Source organism: Acomys russatus, chromosome 11 (assembly GCF_903995435.1).
Source record: "Acomys russatus chromosome 11, mAcoRus1.1, whole genome shotgun sequence".
Taxonomy (NCBI): Eukaryota; Metazoa; Chordata; class Mammalia; order Rodentia; family Muridae; genus Acomys; species Acomys russatus.
In genome coordinates, this window is record NC_067147.1 from 36,693,364 (window position 1) to 36,720,552 (window position 27,189).

At 46.7% G+C, this 27,189-nt stretch overlaps 2 protein-coding genes and 1 pseudogene across 2 annotated transcripts in view; 2 read left to right on the top strand and 1 right to left on the bottom strand.

Moving 5' to 3' along the window:
* The window catches only part of Ranbp2 (RAN binding protein 2), a 531,879-nt gene that overhangs the window by 378,147 nt on the left and 126,543 nt on the right, over positions 1-27,189 (top strand). The window lies entirely within an intron of this gene.
* Positions 1-27,189, top strand: part of Sh3rf3 (SH3 domain containing ring finger 3) — a 292,558-nt gene that overhangs the window by 92,466 nt on the left and 172,903 nt on the right. The gene's annotated exons all lie outside the window — the stretch shown is intronic.
* LOC127195588 (tubulin alpha-1A chain-like) lies at positions 472-1,840 on the bottom strand (annotated as a pseudogene).

A 27,189-nucleotide genomic window follows, 5' to 3' on the forward strand; every position in this document is an offset into this window, starting at 1 on the left:
TTTCTAAGTTACAGTTAGATGGGAGCAAGAACTTCTGGTGTGCTTTTGCACAGTAAGTTGGCTCCAGAGAAGAGTAATACACTGTACATTTCAGTAAGCTATGAGAAAAGATTTTGATGTTTCCGAAGATAACTGTTGAAATCAATTTAAATGTGATGCAAATGCATATGCACCAAAACACTGAGTGGTGCTCTGTTACATGTGTAATTTTCTGGTATATCAATTTAAAAATTAACTTTTAAATGGTGAACTCTTTTTTAATTATGCTTTTAAGACAGGGAATATTTCATCTAAAACCTATCAGTGAAATAGATGGCTTGGGTCTGTGCTAAATCATTCACATTTATAGCAGACATCAGTAACTGCTCTAAGAACACAGTGCCGCAAACAAATGAACTGATCAGAGACCACAGCTCTCGGCAGGAACAGAGTAACCTCCCCTGTGAGAGCAGCACCTTTGTGACATTTAACTTAGAATTCCTCTTCTTCCTCCTCACCCTGTTCTTCAACAGATCCACGCCAACCTCCTCATAATCCTCCTGTAGGGCAGCCATGTCCTCACAGGCCTCAGAGAACCCCCCTCCCCTTCCTCCATGCCCTCACCCACATAACAGTGCACAACGCTGTGCTTGACATGTGTCAGATCACACTTGTGATCTAGGCAAACCCAGGCCTCAGCAGTGGCTGTGGTGTTGCTCAGCATGCACACAGATTTCTGTATCTTGGACAAGTCTTGGACCAGGTACCACAGTGGGAGGCTGGTAGTGAATGCCAGTGGGGCACCAGTCTACAAACTGGATGGCACACTTGATCTTGATGGTGGCAGTGGCAGCACTTCCATCTTTGAGAACCACATCGCCATAGCACAGCAGGCAACAAGTCATGTATTTACCATGGTGAGGGTCACATTTCACCGTCTGGTTGGCTGGGCTAAAGACAGGCATTGGTGATCTCTACTACAGAACTCTGCTCATGGTAGGCTTTCTCAGCAGAGATGACAGGGCATATCTGGCCAAAGGGAAGTGGATGTGAAGGAAGGGCACCAGGTCTGTCTGGAATTCTGTCAGGTTAACATTCAGGGTCCCATCATCTCAGAGAGAAGCAGTGATGGACGACACAATTTGACCTATCAACCTGCTTAGATTAGTGTAGCTTGGATGCTCAATGTTGAGGTTTCTCTGACAGATGTCATAGATGCCTCATGGTCTACCATGAAGGTACAATCAAGAGTGACCCAGGGTGGTGTGGGTGGTGAGGATGGAATTGTAGGGCTCAACCACAGCAGTGGAAACCTGGGGGATGGGGGAAATGGAGAACTCCAGCTGGGACTCCTTTCCACAATCAACAGAGAGCCACTCCATCAGCAGGGAGAAGCCAGAGCCAGTTCCCCCACCAAAGCTGTGGAAAACCAAGAAGCCCTGAAGACCTGTGCTCTGGTTAGCCAGTTTGCAAATCAGTCCAAGACAAGGTCAACGATCTCCTTGCCAGTGGTATAGTGGCCACTGGCATAGTTATTGACAACATCTTCCTTGCCTGTGATGAGCTGCTCAGGGTGGAAGAGCTGGCAGAAGATGCCAGTGCAAACCTCATTAATGACTGGGTTCCAGGTCTATGAACACTGCCAGGGCAAGTGTTTGCCAGTGCCTGTCTCACTGAAGAAGGTATTGAAGGAGCCATCCCTTGCCATGGTCTTGTCCCTTGGCATCTGGCCATCAGGCTGGATGCCATGTTCCAGGCAGTAGAGCTCCCAGCAGGCATTGCCAATCTGGACACCAGCCTGGCCAACATGGATGGAGATGCATTCATGCATGGTTGCTGCTTTGCTGCTGCTGTGCAGATGGTGGAGGTGAGAACGAGGTGTTACTTCTTACTGCATGACTCTTAGGTCTTCTTTTATTATTTTAATAATTATGTAGGTCATTAAAATCCTTGACTTTTTGGAGTTTATAATATACCACTTCCTAGTTCTATAAGATCATAATATTCCAAAGGCAGTGCTTTTTTGCTCATTTGCCATGCATGTTTAAAAGGCTGAGAAATAATAAAAAGAAGTTTCTAACCAACTAGATTAATTCATAGTAGGCATGAATATATGGCAGACAAATTTCTACCATGTGCATATATATTGCAGGTAGATTTGTGAAACAATATATAATTGGAATATTTATAAATATTCAATATGTTTTCAAAGACCTAGAGGCACACCATGACCTAAAATTTTACTGGGTTTGTAACAACATAGGCATCGATGTTTTGGGGGGCACATATTCCAAATAAGTTGAAAAGAAAAATGTAACCGTTTCGATGCTATGTAGAACCAGGCTTGGGACTTAGGTGTATGGAAGAGCATAAGAAAATTGTGTAATATTTTATTTTGTAAAAATTGCATTTGTAGTGACTATAAACAGACCTTTATCTTGCCATTATTTCTTAAAGAAAACAGTATAACAGCTGCCCACGTAGCGTTCTTGCTATTCACAGCCTGGTGGTGTTATAATGGCATAGCGATCAAGCACACAGGAGGATGCAAAGGCTACCCCAGTTTTATCAGGAACATGAGCATCAAAGGACTGTGATTCCATGGACCCTGCTCCTCTACTGCATTACAGTGTGATGGCTGTGTCTCTGCAGTATCTTTCTCAATTGACCCTAAAGATCTGCGGGAGAGGCCAGCCCACTTTGCTGAGTGGAGGTGGCTGATGCTGTCCTGGAGTGAGCCCAGGAGGCACGCCTGACATGTTAATGCAAAGGGATTTTACTCTTGGGGATACAGACACCATTTCCATGGGTCCATGGAAAGTATAGTATGGTCTTTGCTTGTTTGTAGACTGAGTTTCTCTGTGTAATAGCCCTGGCTGTCCTGGAACTCTCTTCGTAGACCAGGCTGGCCTCGAACTCACGAGATCCACCTGCCTCTACCTCCTGAGTGCTGGGATTAAAGGTATGCACTACCACACCTGGATGAATAGCAACCTCTTATGCCAGATGTTCCCTTCAGGAAATAGGAGAGTCAGGACCAAAACACATGAGGCTCAGCGCAAGTAACTCACAGGACAGGGCTGGCGGCAGGTATAGGAATTAGCACCATGCGTTCCTTTGTCGCAGTGTGCTCAGGCAGGACTGACAGCTTCAGGGAGTTTGCTTGAGGACTTCCTCCAGGGTGTCCGTTGCTGTCCTCTAGTTTTTAGTCCCTGCTGTCTATCTTTTGTTTTCAAAATATTTTATGCATCTTCTCTGAGCTCCACAACTGACCTTCATTCACTGAGGATATTTTGTGCACAAGGTTTTGGCCTTTTAGCAAGAAACATGAGGAGGCCCTCTGTGTCCCAGTGCTGTAGTCTGGCTCTCTCCATGGGTACCTACCATACTTTCTATGTCCGTTTGTTTTTATTTTCAGTGTGACATTAGAGTCAGCTGAGAAGATGAGACTGGCCTGTGGTTATGTCTGTGAGAGAGTCTCTTGATTGATGATTGATGTGGGTGAGCCTAGCCCACTGTGGGCGGCACCATCCCTAAGCAAGTGTGCCTCAGCAGGATTAAGAAAGCTAGCTCAGCATAAGCTTCAGTGTTTCTCCATGGTTCTGATGACTTCAGGTTCCTATTTTGTGTCCTTGCCCTTGACTTAGCTCAGTGATGACCTGTGACCTGGAAGTGAAAGCCAAACAAACACATTTTTCCCCCCAGGATGTTTTTGATCATGGTATGCTATCACAGCAACAGAAAACAAAACAGAACGTCACCCTTGCTTGCATGGGCCATGATGTGGACGGTTATCTGCTTCCAAGAGTAGGATGGTCATAATTGCTTGTAGAGCATATCACTTGGCTCCACCAAAAGGTTCCTGATGTTCGTTACTGGCAGATTATACCTGGTAGCTGGAGTGATCACATGTGGTTACTCGGAACAGTCATATCAGAGACTCCATATAACTCTCACTTTTATGATGACTGTGATGTGGTGAAGACTTGCCACTGGATCTTGGGGCGCAGTCAGTCAAGTAGATCCTGATTGGAAGCTTCTGGTAGCTCAGAGGCAGTTACTCCAAGGACAGGACTGGCTCTGACACATCCTTCCCTACATGACTCCCCTGAGACCACCACCCAAATCTGGGCTTCCTAAGGACCCACGAGGGAGGGAAATTTGGGACCCTTGAGTCTTCTCAGTTCAGATTTCTTCTAGGCAGTGTGACGTGGTGACTAAGAACTGTCATTGGACTGCTGGTGGATTAGAATCTCTTAACAGAGGGAACTTCCTGGCCTGGGATCCACTTATGTCTACTTCCTCCTGACCTCCAGCAACGTCTAGGAACATAAGATCCCATAAGGGCACATCGCTCTTGTGCTTTGAAGCCAGAGTCAACTCCAATAAGCATTACTTGAACAAAATCCTCTTGTTTATTTCTGAGAGCTTTCTGTAGTATTTTCAGAGCATGATTGTCTCTAACCATCTGAATCTGTGGAAAGCTAAGTCACAGAGAAGGGGTAACAAGTATAATTATAGCTCACTGGTGATGCATAGACCCCTCTAGTCTTCAGCCACCTACTCACTGGCTTGGGACAACATACTGTGCATTGACGTGCAGATGCCAATGACTCGTGGTGCTCCAGACCCTGACACTCAGGCACATGTGCACCCAACCCCACTGACCTAGGGACTTGCAAGCTGAGTTAGCTCTGGCTGATTTTGCCCTGCCTCCAAATTACAATTTATTTTTAAAGATTTATTTATTTACTTACTATGTATACAGTGTTCTGCCTGCCTGTGTACCTGAACACCAGAGGAGACCACCAGATCTCATTATAGATGGTTGTGAGCCACCATATGGTTGCTGGGAATTGAACTCAGGACCTTTGGAAGAGCAGGCGGTGCTCTTAACCTCTGAGCCATCTCTCCAGCCCCTTATTTTTTATTTTTGTTCACATATGTGGCCACTACTGAGTCAGCATTAGTGTATGCCTGAGACTGTGTTGAGAATCAGTCAACCTAACTCAGAGACAATACTCACTGCAGTGCTCTCGGGTCAGGCACTGGGACAAAATACTTCAAGTAACCAACCTGAAATGTGTTTGAATTATGGGTTTAATCTGCAGGCCCTCGGCTCTGTTTCTTTTGGCTTATGGCATCACAGTATATCATGGGGGGATCACGTGGTAGAGAAGCCTTGTTATCAACATGCCAGATGTGAAACAAACAGGGAGGGGGAGGGGCAGGATCATCCAATCCCCATCAAATGCATGTCTCCAGTGACCCAGCTTCCTTCATTAGGTTCCACCTCCGGAAGGTTGTATCAAGTCCCCGTAGTGCCACAGGCTGTCAAACAAGCCTTCAGCACACAGATATTTTCAGGAGTTTTTAGATACAAGCTGCAACAACTTCCAACATCATGTCTCATCAAGCCAGAAACTATGAATTAGGAAAGAGCAGGTGGAAGCATTTGCTTTCCTGGAGTGTTTGTTAATGAACCAAACAAGGTTTGTTGGCTTGAAATGAAAAATCGGCCAGAAAGCAAGAATGAATTACTCCAGGAAGCTCCACAGTACCTAGGGAACTCCTATCTTGCTTGGTATGATGTTTGTAGATGTTTCTGGATTTCGGATACTTTATTCAGTGACTTAAACTTAACCCTCCACAAAGAACCTGGTTGTGTATCCAAAGAAAACATAAAGACCTCAAAACCATAGCATGAAAACACACAGCTTTGGGGAATAAGTGGTTTTTTAGAAACATGATTAAGACCATTTTGCTGTTTCTCGAAATCCACTTAATGTTTTGCTCTCAGAGTGTACTGTAGCAGGGGGGAAGGACTTTTCGGACCCTCTCAAACTTAAGGCATACATTAGTAGTCAAAACTATACTTTTAGGACACCCCATCAGAACTCCATGGAGGGCAGCATAATTCAATAAAGAGGTTCAGCCCTGTGTGGTTCCCAGAATGCTCTGGAGGCATCACCTAGGCAGTGGGGCACTGTCTTGCGATTCCAGTAGCGGGGCCTTCTGCATGGCAGATATACAACTAGGTGATGCAACAAGCCAGTGTGACTGTAGCACGGACTGTAGTGTCTCCATAGAAACCCAAGGGTTCACATCCTGAAAGTGTTGTACAGATTGAGTTAAATATGTTTCCTATAACTTGATCATTGGAAGAGGCTAAAATTATCTAAAGGACGACCTCAACCCTCCTCAGTACCCGAGTGCACTTTCAGCATTGATTCTCTTGCTTGTGCTCTGTTAGGGTGATGAAACTTTCAGATGATGGAGCCCTCAGGAACCAAGCCATTGCCCCATTCCCCCTCTTTCTCCTCTCCCTCTGCCACCCCCTTTCTCTCTTCTGTGGTGCTGAAGACCAAACCCAAGGGCTCTTCCACTCTAGATAAGGGGATCTCTCACTATGATACACCCCCCCCCACACACACCCAGCCTTTGTTTTTCTCATAATGATTAAGTCTCTTGGACCAAAGAATTTCCTCCCCTTGGGAATTCTGCTGTACTGGAGTGAAAAAGCACACATCTTCATACAGAACTACACTTCCTGGCCGTTCCCCTTGGCCATCCCATTCATTAGCCATGGGAACAACTTGGGTCAATCGGCTCAAGCAGTTTGTGCCATGCCAACTTCCTGCTGTGGGGCATGCCCAGATCACAGCACACTCTAGAGTTCTCTGGGTGGATGCTGTGTAACAGTATCACAGGCCAGAATCCATTCACCTCAGTAAAAGGGAGGGGCCTTTGTATTTATGAGTTTGGGGACTTGCCTTTTCCACTGGGAAAAATCCCCATCTACCACAGGGTACGATCTCAGTACCAATCTCAGGCTTCCTCGCAGCTTCAGTTTTGAAAGTCACAAAGGGTCTATTTTCTTTCCCCTGTTAACCTTCTTGAATGATTACCTTTAATAAGATTGTTTCTTAATTTTACAGCTGAGACAGAGTCCAATATGCAAACAGAAGTTATTTGCTAATTATTTAGGGCTGACAGAATACTGGATCTCTGCGGGCCATATGGGATATTTTGGATGAATTTTTGCATCTTCAGAATCTGAAATTTAGGTGATGCATATTGACTAATAATTTCCTGGCCTGTTTGAGGTTTGTGCGTACTTGTCGTTATTTTATCCTGGCAGTTAGGCTGTGTAAAAGTCATGCCCATGTGAGCACATAGCTGTAAGGGCAGGGGCACAATGCCTTGGAGTCTGTTTTTCTCAAGTCCACAAGGAAGAATTTGATCCTTGGACACCTCAGATCCCATAGACAGAGAGTAGACATGAATCACAGATAAGAACCAGGATTCCAAGGACATGCGGACCCATGTCTACAAGTAGGATCTGAGCATGAACAAAGGCAGCTGAGCCAAGTGTGGAGCTTAGAGCCTACAGTGTGTGTGCTGGCAACTAAAGACGTCGGCACGGACTCTTGCACCCGGCATGCATTTAGTGAATGCAACGCATGGTGCTGGCTGTTGGACGTGGGCTCGGCACTTCACACCGGGACAAGCGTAGGCCCCTTCTGTGCTGGACCTTATGGTTTCGTGGTTGTGACAGACATTATGCAGATGAAGCTGCTGAAGGGGATGTGTACAGTAGACGTCAGCGGAGGCAAGCTCACAGAGTCATACATCCTCCTTTCGTGTGGCTGCGCTGCCGCAGCTCAGGCTCAGCACAAGTGCCACGTGCTTCTGAATGGTTCTCTTGGTGTTGGGTGTATCACAGTGTTTATAGAAACACGGACAGTAGAATGGTAGGGCCGCTCTTGATACTCACGAGCTACATGACTTTCTCTGTGGAAAATAAGACTAAGAGCAGTGCTGGCATGATTCTCAACCTTCCGCTGGCCTCAAGACTTTAGAAACCACTACCGTTCGTGCTATCGCCGTTATCAGTGTTGCTGTTACGGTTGGTGTTCTTGCTACTGTGTCAGGGAACACTGCTTGTGGTTGCTAACAAAATTAGCATCCCTGAGTTTGTACAGATTTATTCATCCTAAGCAATCTAGTTCTAACAATTTCTCTCCTACCCCCAAAGAATTGAAAACAAATGTCCAGATTAGGGCTACCACCGAGCGGTACAGTGCTTCCCTAGTGTATCCAAGGCACTGGATCTTATCCTTAGCAGTGAGGCAGTGGCCTCTCCAAAAAAAAAAAAAAAAAAAAAAAAAAAAATCAGCAAGCAAACAAGGATACAGATGGTCAAACAAATACTTGTGTATAGATGATGGAGGATGATGGAGTGACAGTATTCTGAAGGCGGAAACAACCCAAGTGTATGTTAATGGCTTGGGTTTGTGGAGAAACAAAGTGTGGCATATACTGGTCCTCTGTCAACCATAAAAGGAAATGGAGTGCCAGCAGCCAGTCGCAGTATGATTCCCTTTATTGAAAATTTCAGAATAAGTAAGTCTGTGGAAACAGAAAGCATATTAGTGGTTGTCAGGAGCTGTGGGAAAGAGAGAAGGGAAAATAAGTGCTTAATGAATATTGGGCTTTATTTGGGTGTGATTAAAAAATAGCGTGAATGGCGGTTGTATAACATTGTAAATATTCTAAATTTCTGCTGCTGGCTTTCATAATGTGAGAAGGTGCAATGCAGGCTATTTGCAGAGACATGGCATCAGGAGTCTTACCCAGCTGTGAACCCCTAAAGACAACAACACTAACCCAGCAAGAATGATGTGCCCACTGGTACAGTAGTGGCATTGCTATTATGGGGGTAACCAGCCACTCTCTGATTGGATTCACTACCTGCTCCTCAGACAAATTTCAGTAAATGTAGTCAAAACCTTTTGTCTGTGAAGGTCATAAGCCCTAGGGAGAATTTACTTCCACGTCGTTACATTGCTGTAGCATCAAACTGCTTTCTAAGCATCAGTGTTGAGACCCATTGACGAATGCTATCCTCACACTGACTCAGAGTCAACAGCCAGGAATGCAGAAACTTTTGGCTACTCAGAGTGCTGAGCAGAAGAGACAGTTAACGACTACAGCCTTAAAATAGGACATTTGTAGCATACCTTTTTTTTTTTTTTTTTCCCGAGACAGGGTTTTTCTGTGTAGCCTTGGCCATCCTGGACTCACTTTGTAGACCAGGCTGGCCTCGAACTCACAGTGATCCGCCTGCCTCTGCCTCCTGAGTGCTGGGATTAAAGGCGTGCGCCACCATGCCTGAACCATACCTTCTAACACGCGGAGAATATCACAGAATAATGGATGGAAATAATGCAAGGGCCAGATGCTGGGGGGGGGGCGGGTATGTGATAGAATATCATCTTCTAGGACTTACACAGCCATTCCAATCGTGAACTCACAGTTCTGGTTGCCCGCACTAAGCCTATGTAAGACTGTCAACAGCTTTTCATGGGTGGGGAGGGGCTCGTAGGACTCTACCTGAACTCTTGGCTACTAAAGGATTGTGGAGAGGGCGTCTTTATTGTTAGATGTGTACTTGCTGGTAAGCCTGCCAGGTCATCGGATTGTTATCACACAGATGGCCTGGGGGGTCAACTCAGTGGGTCCTAAAACAAAACAAAACAAAACAAAACTTCATGAACACAGGAAATGGACCTATCAGGGGAAGTGCTGACAGGGATGAGCGGGAGATGATAGAGGGTGAAGGTAAGAGTAATCAGAATTCATCACATCCATGTATAAAGAAGAAAATTAATTGATAAAAAAAATAAGGTGGAACACACTTAAGGAAGACATGTGCTATTGATATTTGCACACCTCCATGTGTAGGTGTGCATACATGCACAGGTGCATACACATCTACATGAACAGACATACATGCATGCATATTCAAATAAGTAAATAAAACAGTACTACAGGAGGACAAAGTGGGAGAACTTTATTGTGATGCTTTAGTATTAATTTTTTTCTTTTATATATAAGCCATGATACACAAATAAAATAATTTCTTTTTCTTTCTTTCTTTCTTTCTTTCTTTCTTTCTCTTTTCTTCTTTCTTTCTTTCTTTCTTTCTTTCTTTCTTTCTTCTTTTCTTGTCTTTCTTTCTTTCTTTCTTTCTTTCTTTCTTTCTTTCTTTCTTTCTTAGACAGGGTTTCTCTGTGTAGCCCTGGCTGTCCTGGACTCGCTTTGTAGACCAGGCTGGCCTCAAACTCACAGTGATCCACCAGCCTCTGCCTCCCGAGTGCTGGGATTAAAGGCGTGTGCCACCATACCTGGCATAAAATAATTTCTTTAATCACAACAAAGACACAAGTCAGATTCTACGGGGGGATATTTCTATCTTATTTTCTTAAATGCATAATATTTTCTTTAATAAGTGGATGGACTCTCCCCACCTCCCCCCAAGAGGAGCATGTTCCAAACTTCTCTACCTTATTGTCAGGGTTAGATCTTTGCGAAGCTTTGTGTAAAGTCATGACTATGGCTGTTGTAGTCACTGCCAAAGCAGACAGACAGCAACCTGGCGTTTCTTCTGATTCTGAGTAGAGTTGGGTGTTGTCTCCACCGTGGAGGCAGTGGGACTTGGAAGAAGGGAGCCAGTGAATGAGATGGACTGATAGCCAGCTTTACTCAGAGCCTTAGACAGCTTAGACCCTGAGGGTGAGGAAAAGTTACCAGGGGAAAGTCCTAATGAGTTTGAGCTGTGTCCAATCTGAAGGACAAGCTGCACGTGGCAAAAGAATGTTTTTCCATAGAGGCGTAGAAAGGATAGTTTAAACACTTACTGGAATAACAGCAGCAAGCAATAATGAGTGATCTGAAGTCAGCCCACCCCACCCGCTTCACCTGTGAGGAGCACGAAGCCACAGTCAGTACAAGAACAGTTCTGCGCTGGGAAGAAACGGAAGTCTCAGGCTCTTGTCTGGTTTTCTTGGAGCATTCTCACAAACACTCAGAATTCTCTGCAGAGGACTTCGTTCCTGGACCGTGTTCCACCAGGGCTTCTTCACAGAGGAAATCAGCTGACTGGTTTCTGTTTATGTACTTGGATGGTGGTGGCAGCGTTCTGCTCACAGCTATACCTGGCCGGCGGTGAGTGAAAGCCCCAGGGGTCTTTTTCGGGTGTGATTAAAAGAGGCCCTCATCCTCCTGTCCATCTGGGAAGATACCAGAAGGCCTGTCTGGGATGGCCCAGGAAGTTTTCTCATTGACTCAGGGAGTTGCTTCTTTTGGGTCTAAGCTTGTTTCAAATGGCTAAGGACACTAGAACTCTCGTCCTTAAGTGTATACCTCAGCTGATAGTGCTCTAATTGTAACCGAAACCGCCCCATACCCGTTCTTCTCTTGCCAGTGGGTTTCTGTTCCCACAGCCGATATGAGCCAGGGTTATCGGGTATTTCCTCAGGTGAGTCGTTTAAAAAGATGATCCATTCCTCATTTTCATGGCTACCTGCCCTCCCCCACCCCAGCATGGGCACTAAACTGCTGCCCTGGCTTACGATAGTTTATGGAGTGTGGCGCCAGCTACAGTGACCTGCAGTGCTTGCAGGGAGCTGATTATAGGATCTCGCCTTTTCCCTTCAAGGTCAGCTGGTTTGCTAAGTCTACTGTAAGTTTATGGAGAGGAAAAGGCATTATAGTTAGACATTATTTGTCTGCAGCCGTGGGGTGGATTTATAGACCGCATCGCAGCAGCTGGGTGTGTGGGGAAGGAACAGACAGCACTTAATCTGGGTGCGGGGCCCACTTGTTTTCATCCCGGGGAGGTTTCATCACTCCTCTGCAGCGGGGGACTCCAACAACCATCCTCTCAGGTGATGCCTGCAGGACAGTGTGATGTAGGTTTGGAGATGGCTAGGGCTGTCCTTTGGCTGAATCAGCAAGGGTTAGAACTGGCAGGCCCCCCCTTTTCCCAGGGCTACATGTTGGGCCATATAGGAGGAGGTAGACATTTCATAGGAAACCAGAGAACCCCCCCCCCCCCCGTTCTCTCACACGATCACAGAGAATACATGCATGAACATCCCTGAAGGTGAGAAGTCTGTGGTATCTTAGGGGAAAATCCAGCTGTAGAGAAGAGTCAGGGTGAGAAGGACGTAGGATTAGGGTTGTGGGGTATGAATGGTACCGATGGCAAAGCTTGTCTGACTAGGAAATGTCCTTCCCATTGGCTCACGGGTTTGAACTAGTGCATGGTCGTTGGTTGGTAGCCCTATTTGGGGATCATAGACCCTTCAGGCAGTGCAGCCTCGCTGGAGGAAGTACATCACTGGAGATGGGATTTGAGCGTCTAGAGCCTTGCCCCACTTCCTACTTCCAGCTCACTATCACTATGCCTTTAGTGTGCTTGAAATGTGAGCTCTTTGTTTCCTGCTGTGGCCCCTTGCTGTCACGCCTCCCCTGCCTTTATGGATTCTCCATGAAACCAGAGGTCAAGATTTTATACACACACACACACACACACACACTGTCCACACATACGTATACATATATGTGTGTGTGTTATATATACATACACACATATAGAAATATATGCTATATAATATATAATATATATTTCTTCTGGCTATGCTGTTTTATCATATGTTACTGGGGAAGGCCAATGTGACACCCTGAGAATGATTTTCAGTCCGGGCCTCTGTGACGCTGTGCGTGGCCTCCAGCCCCAGAGATGTAAATCCTTAGTCTGGGTGCTACCAACGTAAGACCCTCGCTCTCTGCGCTGTTTACTTCTCATGTGTACAGTGAGAATGGCAACTGAAGGAACCTGTGTTTACTGTGTGCCTTTTGACATTAAATGATGTGTTTGCTGTTGTGTCAAGAGTGTTTTAAGCCAAGTTACTAGGCAGACCTGAACCAGGAACACACTCTTCCAGGCTCAGACACTCCTTAAAGAGGAAAAGCCACACGTGAGTGTTCACGGTGTCTCAGCACCTGTGCTTCTTTCTGATATGGGTGGGACCTCCGCCGCCCACCCCCCCACGCCCCACCCCTCACCCCCCGCCTCCCAACAGGAGTCATGATGCACAGGTTGAGAACTGCTGGTCTAGAGAAATCTATTCTGATTTATGTCTTTATTTCTAACCTCATTTCTAAAAGGATGTAAAGATGTCTTGTAGAAATACTATAGTTAGTAAAGATGCGGCTGCCTAAATTCACTTGTGAAAAACCAGTATGAGGTGAGGATTCTGGAGATGGGCCAGCTATGGCATTGGGGAGAGCTGGACTCTGGGACAGGCTCATTCATGAAAGGAGAGGTCAGCAAACAGCTGTGATCGGTGAGCTGTCACAGAGGACATGAAATAGTAGGCATCATGCTGGGTGCTGGAGTGAACACCAAGTCTGCACCACACCAGCCCCTCCCCCAGCTGCATAGTGGCCTCTAGTCATGTGCTCAGAACCACAGGGCTAGAGTGGAGGGGGGTGAAGGGCACAGGGATAAGGAGACAGGCCTTTGGGGCATCTTCATTATGTAGTTAGAAATAATTTCTTAAAATTTTAGCCCCATTGGTGCTAAGCCACTTGCCAATTTGGCCTTTTCACACTTGGCCTCATGCTCACTTGTGAACTAATCTGTGTGACCTGACATCATGATTATTGAAGTTTGCAGGAAGCCGTAGACTGGCTCTGGAATTCGTTATTTTCCTAGTGTTGTTTCATGTAAAATTCTTTATATGATTCCAGGACTTGGTTATAGAAGTCATGTTCATGTTCTCAGTAGCCACGTGTGTAATTTCCTAAGCTCAAGCATCTTCTAAGAAGATGTTTGCGTGTGTTGGGCCATTCAACAATTGGCAAGTCCCTGAGCTGACAATATTGTACCAAGCAATAGGTGTCACTTCGGTGGAAAGGGCCCCCTGGAGAGATACTGTTCTCACAGCAGTTATTTGTTGCCCTGTACCCCTCAAAGCCTGGTTCAGAGTTAACTGAATTAAACAGGAGGTGTGCTTAACTAAACTTCCATCCTGTATGCATGCCGGCCCTGTTCTGAGCAGCTTCAGGGATTGCCTGGGGCTTTGAGGGAGTGCATAAAAATCAAACACACACACACACACACACACACACACACACACACACACACTCTCTCTCTCTCTCTCTCTCTCATACACACATACACACTCACACTCACTCACACACACTCACGTGCGTGCACACACTTTCTCTCACACACACACTCACACTCACTCTCATACACTCACACATGCGCGTGCACACACACACACGAGTTGGAACCAGGCGATCTGGCCTCGCTGAAGGAGAAGCTGAAGCACCGCAGACACTTAGCACATTTTTTTAAAACAGTTGAACAAGGAGACAAGGTTAGTACATACAGGATAACCAAGGGCTCAGGTTTGAGCTAAGCTTGGTAGGAGCCATCTCTCTAGGGGCAGCCTTCACGCTGTACATACCCAGGGGGCAGAAAGCCACAGTGGGCATTTTCTGTACATGTTATTAACAGCCACACTTGGACCAGAGAAAAGCTTTGCCATCTGTCTGAGTCTCACCGGGCAGTGGGAAGCGTTGCCAATTTCCCGTGGCCAGCTCGTGTCAATAACACAGATCCACATAGAACTTTTCACACTCTACTTCCTCAGCTCCCCATACATGCAGGGCGCTCTACTCACAGGGAAGTAAATCCGTATGTAACGAATGACAACAGGATCATTGAACACAAGCAGGTGCATGGATGTGGAGCTCTTGAAAAACAATTATTTGGAAAATTCTCTAACTTGACAGTCTACATCCTGGAAGTGGTGAAACAGTAGCCAAGTAATTTGGCAAAGAGTCATGAGAAGGAGTTACAAGAGCATTTCTTCTGGTTAGAGCCATTTAAGTAATTTTGCCAGAACAGTGTCAATATGTTCAGTTGTGAACGTGTCCCTCAAACCGGGCGCAGCTTGTGTTTTCTTTTCCTTCCTTCCTTTCCTGCTGCTGTACTCACTTATCCTGGAGTATTCCCGGGGCCTCAGTGGATGAGAGTGGAGTGTTTGCCACCTTGTCAGTCATCTAGTTACCGTGCTGCTGTGCGACAAAGCATGCCAAGAGTCAAGGGCACAGAACAGCCTGTATGCACTGGCATGGCCTTATGTGGTGTTGTGATTGGGTCCAGGTCAGTCGTATTTTTACCATTTTTGGGTCAGCAGCCACCTTGGTTGTTTTTGTTCTGAAATGAAAGTCCCCTGTGCCCATTCTGAAATCTACTTTAGGCCTTCACCAGTGTCTAATTTACCAGCTTCCAGTTGGCCAAAGCAAAGTCACTGGACCAAGCACTAAGTAATGTGTGGAGGGGTACCATCACAGAATGAGTGTTGGGGATTATTTCCTATTATAGTCATCAAATATTTTAATGTTCTTGGTTGCTGGAAAGATTAAGAAACAGCACCCACCACAGAAAATTAATAAACCATACCAGAAATGGTTTGAAGTAAGGCTGCTTTTAAATTTTCTGCTTATTACAGTCTGAAAATGCCATAGGGTTTTTTCCCCTTCATACTTCATCTCATTTAATCCCTAGAATAATCCTGTGGAGTTGAAATACTATCCCCACTGTATGAGAGAGTTAAAAAAGGCTTGGAGAGATTAAATTTACCTATAGGTTAGATGTTGTAATGTTATAACATACTATTTTTCCTACTCTGGAAAAATGTGTATTTTTGAAACATTTCCATTTGTTTTTAAAAATTTATAGTAAAAAAAAGAAAAAACCTACTACATCTTTTTCTTTCATGTAGAAAAAGTACATGTTTTCCAGGGAGAAGGTTAGTCAGAGTCCCTATTGACTTACAGCCTAGTGGGAGACTGCATGACATGCAGTCTATGCTCCGTGTCTTCCAGTACAGGAAGAAGCAGTATTTCAAGGCTTATTAAAAGAAACAGAAACCTACTTCAGACATAAGTGCATCCTTTCTGCTGAAAGGGGACACCAAATGGTCTGAACTGGCCTTTCCCGTCTACTCAAATGCCTGTGCTTGGCTTTGAGTTTGTTCCTCCTGGGGATGAACTGTGAATGACAGCAAGTGGCCTTAGTCACTGCCAGGGCCATTAATTTTATGACAAATGCCATTCTGGCCTGGACAGTCGTCTTTGTGTTGGCAAGTGGCAGATCAGGAGCTGTGGTCCCAGATGCAGGAGTGCATTCCTGAAAGAGGCATATGGGACCCTTGCTGACTAGTTTGTCTCCTGGGAGACAGCTTCATTCCGTCCTCGTTGCTTCTCCCAAGCTAACACTGAGAAAGGGCTCCAGTAGCTGAAATAAGCAAACCACTGGGCTAGGTGGGTAGTAAGGGATGGAAGATCAGGGATGTGGCAATCACAGCTGGTGGGCTCTGCCTCTGGCCTTGCCAAGCCCACCCCGTATTCCCCACCTCTCTTTGATGCTGCTGAAGGCCCTAAGGCTTTGTTCAGGGAAATCCCTGCTCCTTCCTCACCCGCATCCTCCAGGCTGCGTTTAAGGAAGTTTTAAAGAAGTGGCAGTGGCCTCCCCCCACTACCTCACTGTTTGCTAGAAAAGCCCTCACCAACTTGTCTTTCTGGATGCCCAGGCTTTCCAGCTTTTCACTTTCTATTTCCTTTAGAGCTTGGACGAATGGCTGCTTAGACCTTGACACCCCTGGCCTGGCCGCTTATGAAGGAGAGGACAGACTAGATCCAGAGTGTGGAAAGCTGACAGGGACTGCCCTGTAGCAGGGATTAGAGGCCCTGGAAGTCTCCAGGAACCTGGGAAGTGAAGGGTACTAAGCAGTGGTGTGAGGCTCTGGGAAAAGATATGAGGGCAGGAGTAATGGCATCAAAAGCAAATTCTGTGGCTACGCTGCCTCCAGGCAAGAGGAATAGAACCTCTGAGCTTCAAAAGATCTGACAGAAAAGAAAAGAAAAGAAAAAAAAAAAGATCTGACAGGTTCCACCCTGCTTTTTCTGTGTCATTCCAGAATTCAACATACTTGTTTGTCTGCCTGCTTTCTTGGCAGCCTCTTTTTTGTATGGTAATCCTGTCAGAAGAATAAATATCCTACGTCTCTAATTGCCTTTAATGGTCTATACTAGTAGGAGACTTGAAATACAAGGAACTGGCCACTGAGAAGCAGGGTGTGACTGGTCTGTCCTAGAATGTTAGGATGGAGAACCCAGTGCCTCTGTTTAACTCCTTCATTTGATATGCAAAGAAATGGACATAGAAGGGGTTTTTCAGCGGGTCAGGATGACAGTCTCTAGAAGGCTCTAGGTAGCCATGTTTGTCTGCTTTTTCCCCCCTCTTGCCTGAGATCCCTTGGCTGGGCAGGGTGCCTGGTGGGTGCTTGGCCAGGGCGAAGAGAGCCACAGCTCTCTTCCTGGGGCTTGTTACAAAATGGTATGGACTGGGATGGTGTGTCCACACTGGTCTTAGTAACGAAACACAGAGATCTAATTCCTTAATCTTTTGGGGAAGACACTTTCCTGGTCATTGTGAGAGGTCACTGAGCATAAAAACATTGGCACCCATAGGCCAGGTCTCAGATTCTTCTGAGCACTTGGGTAATTTGAGCATCTTCCCTGCTACTCAGTGAGCGCCTGCCCTGGTGTATCCATGGAAACTGAGATGAGAATGGAAGTCAGAGACTCAAGTGTGCCATAGAATTCCTTTTGATGAGGACCCCAGTTCTCTCTGGTTATCGGGTGTTTGTGGTCAGCTCTATTGTATCCATAGCACATAGTTTCTGGCTGTTTATGGTAAGCTTGAAAGTGTCAATATGGTCCTGGTTGCTGCATAGACATGCATTCCTGGGCCACCAGGACCTTAGGTCACATAGGTAGAAATGGTGGCGGTGAGTGCTAACAGATCAGTGCAGCTTTGGAGCTTCGTGCTTCCAACAAGTGCCTACCACTGTCTCCAGAGGGCCTTACCTCCCATATGCCAAGGCAGGATGGGGAAGAGACAGCTGGTCATTGTGCACTCTTAGAGAAAAGTGGTACCCATGTCACTGAATAGCAAAGTGAGCCACAATCTCCCTCCTAGTCTTGAGTTATTATAGGAGGAGCGTTTTGTGTCCACAGTCTGCCTGGCTGAGGGCAAAGAGGTTTGCCGGGTAGAGAGTTCTCAGCTACCTCCTACCTCCTACAGTAGTGGCTGCATACATCTCTAGCTCCTAGAGTTAGGATAGAGGGAGTGAGGAGCAGCAGATGCCATGGGAAGCCTGTGTGGAGATGTCAAGAAAGGAGCGATAGCTGACTGTGGGGGTTGGATGTCAGAGTTGGACACATAGACCACCTGGTTGTGGGGGGTTGTTGCTGGAGCTGACCTCTCTATTTGGAGGGAAGCAGGAACCAGAAATGGCCTCATGGCTTACAGAACCCCACATGTGGAAAGTGGCTCAAATAAAGTGGCATTTCCAGGCCTTGGGGATAGTCTAAGACTCTAGTTTATAAAGTCGCCTCTGTTCTGTTCCTAGGGGAATGCTGAAGGGGAATGCTTGGTCTGTATGGCTGAGCCCTTGTCCCTGATTTTATTACGGCCCACAGAAGGCAAAGGCCAGTCACCTGCATGTTTTGTGTGATTCTCAGGTGTTTTGCTTGTTGGTTGGTTGGTCATATTTCCTAAGGAATGATTTTTGTTTGGTTTGGTTTTTAATTGATGATGGATAACAGCCATCCAGCTATTTTTATTTCATCCTGTTGCCATGTACGTTTGTTGAGGTCAAGTTCACATTTTTCCTTTACCCGCTTTGGGGATGTTTGAGGTGCAGTTGACTTGTTTAGTCTACCACACTCATAGTCTAGGACCCTGCTGCCTTCCTTTCCTTAACCAAAAGAACCCATGTCACATAACCAGTGAGAGCTTGGGAGTTGCCAACATGCCAACACACCAGTGTGGAATAGGAATGGAACAAGGGAATTCCCGGCATCCTCCTGTGTTGGCCCACCCTGTCCTGAGTTCATCAAGAAGGCCCAAGAGTTCTTGCAGAGGTGTCAGGAGCAGCTTTAACACTGCCCTTTGTGCCTGAGACATCAGCAGGCTTGGGACACTCTGCTGACTGGAGTGGTGTGGGTGCAAACCACTGGCCTCTCCTAGCTCTCCCCTTTGTGTGCAGCTCATCTACTTGGATAAATTGCCTCAGAATGGGTCTGACTATCTAACTGTTAGCTTTTACTTTGCGACTTTGTGCCTTTGCTTATTTTGGTTCAGCAGCCAGAAGGGCCAGGGGAGGTAGGTACAGAAGAGTTATAGAGCTTGCAGTGAGATTGGGGGTGAGGATTGGCACCCAGCCCCACTCCTGGACAGAGGAGTATCAGGCTATCTGATGACAGGAGCTCAAGGCAGTAAGTCTGATGGCCCCTGTAGACTCAGGCCACAGCAAGGTAGGGACCTCCTAAGTTGCCCCAGTTCCATTTCTGTGTATTCTGGAAGGGGCTGTGGTGCCTGTTTACATCGTCAGGTGAGGGGCACATGGAACTGTATTTGCTGCCAGAAATACAGGTGGAAGCTTAGCCTGGGGCTAGGCTTGTAGGCTCTGGAAGTGAGACCGGATGATTGATTCTGAAGACTCATTGGAACCGCCTGGTGGACAGTACAGAAATGGCTGCCATGGCCCACATAAGGCACTTAAGCAGGGCAGTGGAACCCAGCCCTGCTCCAGCTGCTTACTGGTTTCTAACATGGAGCTTTCCCACTCCAAAGGTTTGGACCAAGCTCCACTTGGAAGACCCGTGTTTGTCACATACCCTGGGTGCCTCTCTGCGTACCTGCTTCCTACTCTCTCCATGCATGGCACTCGCTGGCTAGGCCTCATCTGACTGGGCTGAAACACTTCACTCAGCACTGTGGGAGGAAAGGCAGCCTTACTTACCCTGGGGAAGAGAGTCCAGCCGTAGTGAGCACCAACACCCCTAGTCTTGTCCATATGAGGCAAGGTAGGATGACGATGGAGGAACTGTTGCTTTTCTCCTAACTGCCGGGGCTCAGGGAGCAAGGTCATAGGGAGGTGTGTTGCGTGACGACTTGCGGCCACCTTAGAAGGAGGGGACTTGTGAAACAATGAGGATGTCAGTGGCTATTCTGAGTCACAGAGGTAGTCATGCTGGAGCTTGGATTTCTGCTCGTCTCTGTTTGCTTTCTAAACCTTGTGTCCATTTCCTCCATCCCCAGTGCCGTTCCCTTAACAGTCAGCAGCCTTTTGGTTCTTGGGAAGGGGCATCCTGGAAGCTGCAAAGCTGCCCAGGTCCTGGGAAGAGGGCTTTTTGAAATATAACAGCAGTTGAGGGCCATACAAAGTGGTCCGCCAGTCTCACACCAGTGTAAGGGGTGTGTTCCTGACCCCTCTTTCCCTCAGGGTTCTGCTGGGGAATCATGAGCAGGCAAGGCAGGAACCTCCGGGCTGGGGGTGGGGGTGGGGGTGGGGGTGGCACCAGGGCTATGTACCATACTGATTCTCTGTACCGTCAAGAGTGTTCCGTTTATCCCTGGCTGGACAGCCTTCTCGTGTCCCACTCATATGAACAATGGCCTCTCAGGTTCTGGACTCGTGAGTCTTATGGAAGGCAGCTCTGGGGTAGATTGAAGGATCTGTGGAGTGTGTGTGTGTGTGTGTGTGTGTGTGTGTGTGTGTGTGTGTGTGTATGTGTGTGTGTTTCATTTGGAGGTCACATTCTTTGGGTGTTGTTGGTCTCCCTGAATAAATTCATTGTATTGATGAGTGATTGTCAGTGAAGAGATTATTTTTTTCTTTCGAGACAGGGTTTCTCTGTGTTTAGCAGTAGCTGTCCTGCAACTCACTTTGTAGATGAGGCTGGCTTCAAACTCACAGTGATCCCCCTGTCTCTGCCTCCCAAGTGCAGAGATAAAAGGCATGCACCACCATACCTGGTTACTGAAGGGGATTTTTATTTGAAGCCGTGTAATAAACTGTGGAGCACAGCATAAGACATGAACACATACAATCTGGTGACTTGGGGTTGTCCTCTGGCCTCCAGGCCTGCAACTATGTTAGTTAAGGCAGTTGTCTGGGACGTAGACCTGGGAAGAAGTACACTTTGCCCTCCTGTGGCTCTCACAGGCCTTCCTACCTCCTGTCTCTAGGAAACCACTGGAAATATTTGCCTGAAACTTTGTTCCCAAGAGACAGGGAGCAATAGTAAGGAAGTGCTGGCTGGTGAATGCTGTGGTCTGACCTTAGTAGGTCTATACAGAGCTTGTTGCAAATTTCACATTTTGTAAAGCAAATTGTATTCTCTGTAGCTCTGCCAATTAAAAACAACAACAACAACAACAACAGCAAAAACCGCACAACTTTTCCTCAGCCAGTGTTTACCTCTGAGTGCAGAGCCCATGGCATAGTGAAGCTGACTAAGCTGTGCCATGTATATTTGAAGGCCATGTGGCCCCATGCAGGGCGATGGCTCTGACATGTACAGAATTTAGAAATCTATCTTAGTGTGAATGAAGATTCCCAGGAAGGGGTTGCTTCAAACTGAAACCTTCAACAAGGTTGTTCAGCTGTTTCAAACGTCAAAGGCTTTCAAGGGTTTGGAATGTGGCAGGTCCCGAGGCTAGTTATAATTGGTCATGGGCTATCTGTAGCCCCTGAAATAACCAGTCCCTGGCCCACTTCTGAATCAGACCTAAAATCCTGTGAATAGCAAGCAAAAACCTTTGGAAACTAAATAAAACTATAGTTTCTACCAACAGACAGCATCTGAGACCTATAGTTGAAATTCCTTTTCTTTACAATAACCACCACCTACTTATTTTTCATCAATGTATTTGAAAAGTGCCTTGATTTATCACATTTTTTTTTTTGTTCTGCTACTATAAAACTTAACGAATTGGGGTAAATCTGTGGTTTCAGGCCATGTGGCTACTCCTATTGGCTCCAGAATAAATTATCTATTATCCTCTCTGAGCTAAGGCTTGTGTTTTTGCTCATCTGCCTTCTTGATGGCAGAGCTTCGGGAACTAATCTAAGGCATTCTGTATAGTGCTGTTAAATATGTGTTCTAAGTGGGAGGCCGGCTGCCTCTGGAAGCACCTGCTGCCTATGTGCTGAACAGCAGGGCTCCCCTGTGGCCAGGCTTGCCACACTTCATTAGGTTCTAGCAGCTCTGCATTTGACCTGGAAAGAGCCCAGGACGGGGGGGGGGGGGGGGGGCAAGGGGTTGAGATTTTCCTATGCAAAGCTGATTTTAAAGAACATTGGGCCCTGGCCTTCTGCTATGGGAGACTATGATACTCTCTGCAGAAAGAAACGTGTAGCGTGAACCAGCGGGCAGCTTCTTTGCCATACCTCCCTGCTGGGCCTCCTGGGAACATGCGGAAATACCAAGTGTTGATAGCTGGGATCAAACAAGCTCGGGAATCAATTGAAGCCTTCCCAAAGCAACCCTAGGAAATGTTTTCTCTTCATTAGGCTTAAGGCACGATCTGCTGACTCTCCCGTGCCTTTTGTTCTACATGCAGGGCCTTTGTTGACATATCTGAAGGCATATTGACAGTATGCAGAGCCTCCTTAAAGGTAGAACGTTGGGAGCTGGGGTGGCATGCCTTTTCTTGCCGGAGTCAGGCCCAGGCTATCTCAGAGTTCTTTCCCACAGGGCACATTCCCTGGAGAACTTGAGAAGTCCACTCTTAGCATCTGCCCACAGTGTTAGCAAGTGGTATCTGTCAGTTTCTGGACCTTGTGGTGTGGGTTTTAAGGTCAGTGTCCGGCTTCCTGCCCTCACATCCGGGTATAGAGATGGCCTCTGCATCGAGGGAGCTCCTTGGGTACCACTCCTGTTGTGTTCCTAGATTCTAGCTTTTTTCCTTTTTCTCCTCTCTGATTTCTAAGGTGTCAAAGTGGCCCATATTTCTCAAACATGGCGCATAAGGAAGAGGCCAGTACAAATCCAAGCTCTATCTTGTCCTTAGGAATAAATGAAGGTTCTGATGGTGAGAGGAGGACGTGCAGCCAAGTGTCATTACATGACAGTGAAGGAATGACCGGTAGATGGTCTGGTGGTGGGCTGGAGCTTGGCACCTTTGGGTTTTCAACTTTACTTTCTCAGAATGTTTCGTTTCACTGAGACTGGGCGGCTTCCATGTGTCTCTGAGTCAGGGGAGTTGCCATGTCTGAAGCACAGGTGTTCTGGTGATGAGGGGCAGTGTGGTTCGGGGATATTTCCCACCTTTCTGGAAGAAGTGAGGCTGGTATGCCACCTTGCAGAATCATCGTGAGCTCTTCATCGCGGCTTTCTTTTCCTTTTGTTTTGATACATGAAAATTGTATGATTCTAAAGTAAACAACAGCCTAGAGGCTGCGAGTGACAAGGAAAATCACCAAACCAAAGAATTAGGAAATTACGTAAGGTCTAGGTTGCTTCTGGTCTCAGTCTTTGATGGTGACAAGTCACAGAGCTAAAGGCTAACTCATAACTTGTCTCTGTGATAGGCTTGGCGGAGAACCTCCATACCCCATAATTCTAACTCCACCACCACCGCCACCAAACTGTGCAAACAGGAAAAGCTCTCTCCTGTGTTTAAACCTGTTTGACAGCCACACCCACTCTGAGAGATGCATCATGGGCCACCTGGCTCAGTCATGCCCCTGAAGAGGAAATGCCTAGCTCAGAAATTGCCCTGGAGCTCCTGGGAGCCATCAGGCTGGGAACATCTGCTTTTCTCTATGGCAGCCTTTCTGAGTCCTCAGGAGTTGCACTCAGTGATGTGGATCTTCACTCACTGCAAAGGATGGGGGGGGGGGTCTTTTCTTTTTGTCCTGCCAAGCCTGAGGTTATGCCAAACTCCATAGTGGTGCTGTGCACCTGCCATGCCGGTTTCCAGGCTTTGTCGGTACCCTGAGCTCAGCAGCTCCTGGCTGGCACTGGTTGGCACTGGGCTCAGGCATCTCATCTGTACTGTGGAGATGATGATGGATCAGGTATCATGGGGCTCTTACCCAGTGATTAAGGATAAAGGTAGACTCACATGACCCAGAACTTTAAATCCAGACTTGTGTTTTTAAGTTTCCCTGAGGAGCTTGTTTGCGTTGGAGTCCAGTGACTAATTTCTTGTCTGTGAATATGGAGTGGTTCCCAGATCACAGGCACTCCCTCGTCTTGTGCCCTGGTAGAGAAACAGTTCCATTGTCTGTGGATGATTGCATGTGATTGCAATCTAAGCCAGAGCATGAATGGCCAGGTATATTTATCTGTGGGCCTAGCAGGACATACTTCTTTTTTAAAAAATCTGACAAGGCTTCTCAAGAATTTCTTAAAAACACGTGTGTGTGTGGGGGGGGATGTCTTGGTTTGTTTTCCATTGCTGTGATTTAAAAAAAAAAAAAAAAAAAACCTACCATGATCAAAAGCAGCTTGGTTAGTTCATCACAGCAGGAAACTAGGTTAGGAACTCAAAGCAGGAACCTGAAGGCAGGAACTGAAACAGAGATTGTGGACTAATGCTGCTTACTGGCTTGCGCTCCATGGATTGCTCGCTGGCTTTCTTATACAACCCATGATCACCTGCTCAGGGGTAGCACTACCCATGGTGCTCTGGGCACCCCCCCCACATCAATCATTAATAACAATTTTTTTAAATCCACAGCCTTTCTAAAGTGATGGAAGCATTTTCTCAGTTAAAAATCCCCTTTCCCAGACAACTCTACTTGTGCCAACTTGGCAAAAAAACTAATCCAGACAGTGGGATACCACACAAGGTGGCTTCTACTCACCCTGTCTGTGCCAAGAGGCTCAAGAGAAAGACCCCTCCCCCCAATTTTTTCTTTTGCTGGAGGAAGAGACTTGTCTCTAGTGGCTTATGGATTCATGGAACTGTTTCTTTCAGGTCAGGATGCTTGAAATTTCCTACAGGAGCCAATTGTAGGGTGCTACATACCTCCAGTTAACAGTTCCCCGAGCCCTGCCCACTGTGTTGAGAAGTTTACCTTTGAGCACTCTGCCCTTACCGAGTTCGTACATAGCTCGATTCAGCTGCCTTCTAAAATAACCGAGTGGGAAGGATGCTTAGAGTTCACATTTGAAAGTAGACGACGGCTTGAGCAGCTTCACGCTGTTGGTTGAGTCGCTGCCCGCATGCTGTGTTCCCTCGTGGTATCACCCGTGCTGTCACCATCTCATGCCCCGCTAAGTTGCTATCTTACTGAGAAGATATTTTGAACTTGTTTCCAAGAACCAAAAAAACAAACAAACAAACAAACAAACAAAAAAACCCCACCCAAACCTAAATGTACTGTGTTTGCTACCATTCAGAATCCAAAGTCCCTGGACCCTATAAGAAAAGGAAGTGAAAAATCAGGATGACTGTCATTAGCTGTAATTGCTTTTGTGAAACTCCAATTAGAGTTAGTGGAGGCCTGGGGTTCCAGGGAGGCCGCCCACAGCTCTGATCCATTAGAACAAACGAACTATTCTCATCGAAGGACCGGCTCGCAAGGGAGGCATCTGAGTGTGAATGTGCCAGCTCTTAAAGTCTGGTGAACCTACAAAATATGGTAGCTATTAAAGTCATTTTTTCCCCTCCCTGCAATATTAGGCACCCCAGGTGATCTCCCCCAACGACTTGTGTCGCATAGGTCTGAAATCTCCCGTGTTCCCTTTCTGTGGGGGAATTATTTTGTTTCTTGGTAGCAGAAAATTAAGGCACTGCCGCGGAGGGAGACAGACTTCATTTGACTTCTCGATAGCATTTTTTTCCTCTCTCTCCTCCTTGTACAGCGGAGGAACCCTGCCAGGACCTCGGGAGATTGCTGACCCCAATCATTGCGTTTGGAAGAGTGTCAGAGTGCTTGTCGCCATAGAAGACACTTGGGATAAGATGGAAGCAGCTCTAGGAGAACTGAAGTCGTTTTCTTATTCGGGGCCTCCTAGAATTCTTGTGTGTTGGGAAAGCAGATGGTGGTCCCGTAAAGAAAGCAATCCGCCACCCCACCCCCACCCCCGCCCTTCTCTAAAGCATAAAAGATTGGATCTTGGTGCTAAAGCACAGCTATGAATAAATTGGCAAATTTATTTTGTGGGCTTATCAAGGCCATAGGGGGAAAAAAATTGGTCCGACTGGCAAATGAAAATGGCATTGTACAGCTCGCTAGCATCCGTCAACTGTTTTTGGACCAGGTGTTAAATTATAACTGAAGAGCTGGCATTATGAAGCCAAACTGGGATTTTCCAAGCTGTCAAATGAAAAGAAAATGAATAACTGTCTTTTCCCCCACCCTCCCTCTAGCCCCTGTGACAAAAGCCCCGTTCTCTGCAGACACAGCTTGGACAACACACACTCCATGCTGTCGCTGACCAGCTGGGATGGTTCTTACTGTTTTCCTCCAAATGGGAACAGAATTTCACAATTTGGGCCTCTCCACAGAGGAGTCTAAAATAACCATTTCAGAGAGTTGTTGGAATCGGAGGGGTTTGTGTGTGTGTGTGTGTGTGTGTGTGTGTCCTTCTGTAGAGAGCCTGTTGACTGCACGTGAGTTTCTGATGCTGCCTGTGGCACTTTGACAAGTAGCTAGATGTTAGGAGTTGAGGATCTCAGTGTGGCCAGCAATGGCCATGTAGGGCTTGGATAGTCTCCTCACATTGAACTGCCTGAGCTTCTGCTTTGCATGGTGCAAAGTCTTGTTGATTTCCACATTCTTGCTACAGACAGGAGAGTATGACTGCGTTCACAGCTCTGAATGCATCATGCATGCTCTGTGGGGTGTGTGTGTGTGTGTGTGTGTGTGTTGAGTTTTGTTGTTATCAGCCAGTAACTGGGCAACAGTGAAATATTAGGAACAGGGAATTGGAAAGCCAGAGGCCCTCTCAGGCTTGGGTTTCCCATCAGGCACAGTGTAGAGTGTTGCTAGGTGGCTGTGGAGGCCCATTGCATCTCTGCTTGCTGGCGGTTGAGCTTTAGGGGCTTTACCTCCGTGCTTCTGATCTTCACACTGTAGACAGACCATCAGGAGGATGCCTGGCACCCTGGATAAAGTAAAGGGGTCTCTTCAGTGTCTCCTGAGTTCCTGGCCCACAGGTCATGTCGCAGTGAGCACTGTAGATGGAGACGGTTGAAGTTGCCTGCTTCTGGAGAAGCCAGTCCTAGTGACTCCTGTCGTCTCCTCTCTTTAACAGTAGTCACGTCCAAGAAGGGCAGTGTGGGATCTCCACTTCTCATACTCTGCTGTTTTCACCTAAGGGCCCAAGAAATACTTACTCATCAAGTAAGTACAAGGACAGGCAGTGCTTTCGGCATTTCAGGCTTTTATATATCTTCATGCACTAAAGATGTCCCCACCTGCCACATACTCACACTCCGGTCACCTGAAATGTCTTTTATTTCCTTAGTTT